This window comes from Quercus suber, unplaced genomic scaffold (assembly GCF_002906115.3).
Source record: "Quercus suber isolate HL8 unplaced genomic scaffold, Cork oak 2.0 scaffold_146, whole genome shotgun sequence".
NCBI classification, from domain to species: Eukaryota; Viridiplantae; Streptophyta; class Magnoliopsida; order Fagales; family Fagaceae; genus Quercus; species Quercus suber.
Window position 1 is genome coordinate 310,946 of NW_027069607.1, and position 5,700 is coordinate 316,645.

The 5,700-nt window shown below is 34.6% G+C and overlaps 1 long non-coding RNA gene across 1 annotated transcript; it reads left to right on the forward strand.

Moving 5' to 3' along the window:
• The first annotated feature begins 1,818 nt into the window (after window positions 1–1,818).
• Window positions 1,819–3,769, forward strand: LOC136068987 (uncharacterized). The gene is made up of 2 exons (XR_010630283.1): window positions 1,819–2,878; window positions 3,183–3,769. It is a non-coding gene; the product is annotated as an uncharacterized LOC136068987 (long non-coding RNA).
• Window positions 3,770–5,700: the final 1,931 nt, after the last annotated feature.

The following is a 5,700-nucleotide window of genomic DNA, read 5'->3' on the forward strand; positions in this document are numbered from 1 at the left end:
TGGATTGGATTATTGTATGTATTTTTTTTTTAAATCTGTTAAGCCATCAATTATTTTGTTTATACCTTGTTAAACCATCAATTATTTTTTACTGTGAATTTTCTTGGAATTCAAGTTCAGATCGCTCTTATTATTGCTATCTTTGGAAGATGATGAATTTTGTGCTTCATTAGTTCGGTGTAGGTGGCACTTGAATGAGGCTGCGTGAGTGCTTGGAGCGCAAATGCAGGTCTTCTTGTCCACAGCAGTTGGTTTGCCTTCTGTGATACTAGTCTTCACTATTTCCTCTCCCTGACTCCGTGGACTCTTCAATTTATTAGACCTGATATTGACATGATTAAGTGATGGGTTCGGCTTGGATACAGTATCCTGTGCACTAGACTTGATAGGATGCTTCCATGTTTCAAGGAGTTGTCACATGGCAGCATCCAATCGGGATTAAAGTGGCAAATTTATTACAAGTAAATGGAGTTGCTTGACCTATATATACTAGGAAAAAGAATCACATGACCTGTATAAGTATTTTTAGTCGTATAGAAGTAGTGATCATCAGCTAGGGATAGCTTCGGATAAGTATAAAGAATGACTATCTTTTTAAAAAAATAAAAAATAAAAATTTGGGAGTTCAATTTCTATTCAATATTAAGGTACCAAACTTTAAAGCATTTGTTGTATTTATTTAAACGAAACATGAAGATTAGAAGGAAATATATATATATATATATATATGAAGATTTAATACAAAATATAAATTACAAAAACCTTGTTGCTTTTATACATCATGTTTGTATTTTCGGATTAGATGATAACCAAAATATCAAAGATAAAAGGTAAATAAGATATTTAATAAACTATTGAAAAAGTAAATCATAGGATTAGTCAGAATTTGATCTTTAGAGTTTAGATAGAGAACCTGCGATTCAAACCAATAAAATCGGTTCTCGCAAATCAATACTTGGCGTTGACGGATCCACCTCTCAGATCAGATGAATTTCGATTTGGATGGCTGTGTCGAGTGGGTTTGTCAAGTTCATATTGATGTTAGCCAACCCTACCAGTGGGCTTGTAAAATGAATTTGGGCCAAGGAAAAATAATAATTGTGGACAATCAGATAAGATTTCTATGAATTTCCAATGATTGATATGAAAGATGATTTAATTTTTCACCGAATTCAATAAATTATTGATAAAGTTAAAATTTATTGAATGGTTTAATTTTGAGTTAAACTTTCAAGAGTTTCATGAGTACATGTACGCATTCAACCTTCAAGATTCGGCCAATGTTGGCTCAAGGCCTACGCCTAAGGCCCCCATTGCAAAAACATCCTATCCCTTTATAAAAATATCCAAATCCGTTCTACAGATTATGAAAATATCAAGATCCTTTTCATTTCAAAGTGAAATAGAGAGTGGTTAAATTTTAAATAAGTTAACATCATCTAAACTTTAGATTTACTTCACTTTAAATCATGGTCTTTCAATGGACACCTTCCATTTCACTTTGATATGAAAAACATAAAAATGCTCCACCCTTTATAGAAAGGTCAAAAAAAATTTTTATGCTTAGGGCCCGTTTGGATACAGCTGAAAACTGAAAACTGAAACTGAAAACTGAAAAATACTGTAGCAAAATAATTTTTAAATGTGTGAATAATACCGTGGGACCCATTTTTAATGAAAAAGTTGTTAAAAAGTGAAAATTGTGGGTCCGTGAACAGTATAAGTTGGTGGAAAAGTCACATGTTGCGGCTACTGAAAAGTTGGGGACGCGTGAAAAAAAAAAAAAAAAAAAAAAAAAAATAAAACTATTAGCAAATTTTTAGAATATAGTTTAGTGGCTAATATGAATTAACAAATGTAGAATTATGGGTTGCTTAAATAAATATTGCATAAAGTAGTAAAAATAATTTACTCAACAGATTTCATGAAAAAGTTGGTGCTTATTCTTGAAATTAATGAACTCAGCTTAAATATAAAAATTGAGCCTGATGACTAATAAGCTTCAATCAGGTCTTGCTTGATAGTAAAATAAACGAACCAAGCTTGAACACCTTAGTGCTCAATGTAGCTCAACTCATTAATGGTTCTACTTAGGATGTAGTTGTCACTTAACTAAAATTGGTCTCTGGATTTCTCTTTGTTTGGCTTGATGTGGGTTTTGCTTTTGATTGCGGTGGATCTGTTGGCTTGTTGGAGAGTTTGCTTTGGAAGATATAGGAGTAGTGGAATATCTAATTCTGCCCAGTTATTCCTTCTGTTGGTGCTCATGAAGAGAGAAATACCAGAACAGATTCTAGAACATCTACATTCAAGCTTTCATTGCCTAGACTGAAGTTTATATTCTTCAGATCAGTTGTGGATTTAGATTTCTAGCTGTTTAAATTATTTTATGGATTTTTGGATAACTGTAACCTTAGTTCTTGACCTGTCCTTTTACATATTTTTATTGTTACTTGCAAAAAGGAAAAAAAAAATTTTGAAAAAACATAAGCCATTATAGCTTCCAAGGATTCCTTCACAACAAGTTATCCACATATACCTTCCCAATGAAAGCCAAGTACCTGAATTAATAGCCTGAATGTTGTCAAAGAAAAAGTAGACAAGCCCAGATATTTCTTAATGGGTGGGTGTGTGTGTGTGTGTGTTAGTGCTCACATGTTTCATGCTTTTTGAGGCCTGATCCTGTTATTGTATATTTGATAATTTTATCTCAATTCTCTGGCACCAGATTGTAAAACATCATTCTCAGGGAGTTGGGCTCCAAAGGCGGGTGTTTGTTGATTTCTTTTGCAATCCTGAGCGTTTGAGGAGCCAAGTTAGGGAACTGACTGCTCGAGTCAGAGCTTTGCAAGTTTCTTAGTTCATGCAGATTGTATTTGTATGTATTCTTTTTCCTTTCTTGGATTGGATTATAGAATGTATGTATGTATGTATGTAATCTAGAGATGCAATTACTAAACAGACTCCACATTCAAATTCGTTATATATGGATATCCTCAATCTTTTACAAATGGATTGGATTATTGTATGTATTTTGTTTAAATCTGTTAAGCCATCAATTATTTTGTTTATACCTTGTTAAACCATTAATTATTTTTTACTGTGAATTTTCTTGGAATTCAAGTTCAGATCGCTCTTATTATTGCTATCTTTGGAAGATGATGAATTTTGTGCTTCATTAGTTCGGTGTAGGTGGCACTTGAATGAGGCTGCGTGAGTGCTTGGAGCGCAAATGCAGGTCTTCTTGTCCACAGCAGTTGGTTTGCCTTCTGTGCTACTAGTCTTCACTATTTCCTCTCCCTGACTCCGTGGACTCTTCAATTTATTAGACCTGATATTGACATGATTAAGTGATGGGTTCGGCTTGGATACAGTATCCTGTGCACTAGACTTGATAGGATGCTTCCATGTTTCAAGGAGTTGTCACATGGCAGCATCCAATCGGGATTAAAGTGGCAAATTTATTACAAGTAAATGGAGTAGCTTGACCTATATATACTAGGAAAAAGAATCACATGACCTGTATAAGTATTTTTAGTCGTATAGAAGTAGTGATCATCAGCTAGGGATAGCTTCGGATAAGTATAAAGAATGACTGTCTTTTTAAAAAAAAAAAAAAATTATGGGAGTTCAATTTCTATTCAGGGTCCGTTTGGATAGCACTTATTGTTGCTGAAAATTGATAAAAACTGATTATTGCTGAAAATACTGTAGCAAAATAATTTTTAAATGTGTGAATAGTGTTGTGGGATTCACTTTTAATATTAAATATTGCGTGAACAGTGCATGCACAGTATATGCACAGTTAGTTTTGTCCCCCAAAGTCAACAAGTGTGGCCAAAAAAAAAAAAAAAAAAGTCCAAAACGTGAAACTGAAAACGTGCCGCAAGAATCATCTCAATCCAAACGCTCGGTCAATATTAAGGTACCAAACTTTAAAGCATTTGTTGTATTTATTTAGGCTGCGTTTGAATTGGGAGTAAACCATTTCCGGAAATGATTTTCGCCATTTTCGCGTGTTTGGGTGTTCCGGAAAATTCTATTTTCCGGAAAATCACTTCCAAATTTTCCGTTACCCAACGGAAATCAATTTCACTACCTATTTTCACTTCAAAGTGTTTCCGGAAAAAGAGAGAGAGAGAGAGAGAGAGAGAGAGAGAGAGAGAGAAGGAAGAAACAGAGAGAGAGAGGAAGGAAGAAACGGAGCGACCCATCGCTCGACCCAGGCGACCCACCGCCACGACCCATCGCTCGACCCAAACCCATCGCTCGACCCAAACCCAGAACCAGAGCCGGCGACCCATCGCTCGACCCAAACCCACCCATCGTTCGACCCAAACCCAGAACCAGAGTCGACGACCCATCGCTCTCTCTTCCTCGATCTCGTCGACGACTCGGTTTGCGTTGTTGTTGCCGGAATCTGCGTTGTGTTGTTGTTGTTCTGTTGTTGTCGCCGGATGATATTGTTGTTGTTGTTGCTGCTGCCTGTTGTTGCGTTGTTGTTGTTGCCGGATTCAATTTTGTTTTGTTGTTGTTATTGTTGTTGCTGCCTGTTGATGTTATTGCCGGAATCAATTTTTTTGTTGTTGTTGTTGTTGTGTTATTGTTGTCGCCGGAATCAATTTTTTGTTGTTGTTGTTGTGTGGTTGTTGCCGGAAAATAGCATTTTCCTAATTGAACCAAACACATGAAAATATTTTCCACAACAATTTTCATAATACAACCAAACACTTAAAAATATTTTCCTTTTTCGGAAAATAGCATTTCCGGAAAATACCTATTTTCCGGAAAATATTTTACGGGAACCAAACGGACCCTTAAACGAAACATGAAGATTAGAAGGAAATACATATATGAAGATTTAATACAAAATATAAATTACAAAAACATTGTTGCTTTTATACATCATGTTTGTATTTTCGGATTAGATGATAACCAAAATATCAAAGATAAAAGGTAAATAAGATATTTAATAAAATATTGAAAAAGTAAATCATAGGATTAGTCAGAATTTGATCTTTAGAGTTTAGACAGAGAACCTGCGATTCAAACCAATAATATCGGTTCTCGCAAATCAACACTTGGCGTCGACGGATCCACCTCTCAGATCAGATGAATTTCGATTTGGATAGCTTTGTGTCGAGTGGGTTTGTCAAGTTCATATTGATGTTAGCCAACCCTACCAGTGGGCTTGTAAAATGTATTTGGGCCAAGGAAAAATAATAATTGTGGACTTTCTTCAGATAAGATTTCTATGAATTTCCAATGATTGATATGTAAGATGATTTAATTTTTCAACGAATTCAATAAATTATTGATAAAGTTAAAATTTATTGAATGGTTTAATTTTGAGTTAAACTTTCAAGAGTTTCATGAGTACATGTACGCATTCAACCTTCAAGATTCGGCCAATGTTGGCTCAAGGCCTACGCCTAAGGCCCCCATTGCAAAAACATCCTATCCCTTTATAAAAATATCCAAATCCGTTCTATAGATTATGAAAATATCAAGATCCTTTTCATTTCAAAGTGAAATAGAGAGTGGTTAAATTTTAAATAAGTTAACACCATCTAAACTTTAGATTTACTTCACTTTAAATCATGGTCTTTCAAAGGACACCTTCCATTTCACTTTGATATGAAAAACATAAAAATGCTCCACCCTTTATAGAAAGGTCAAAAAAAAAATTTATGCTCAGTG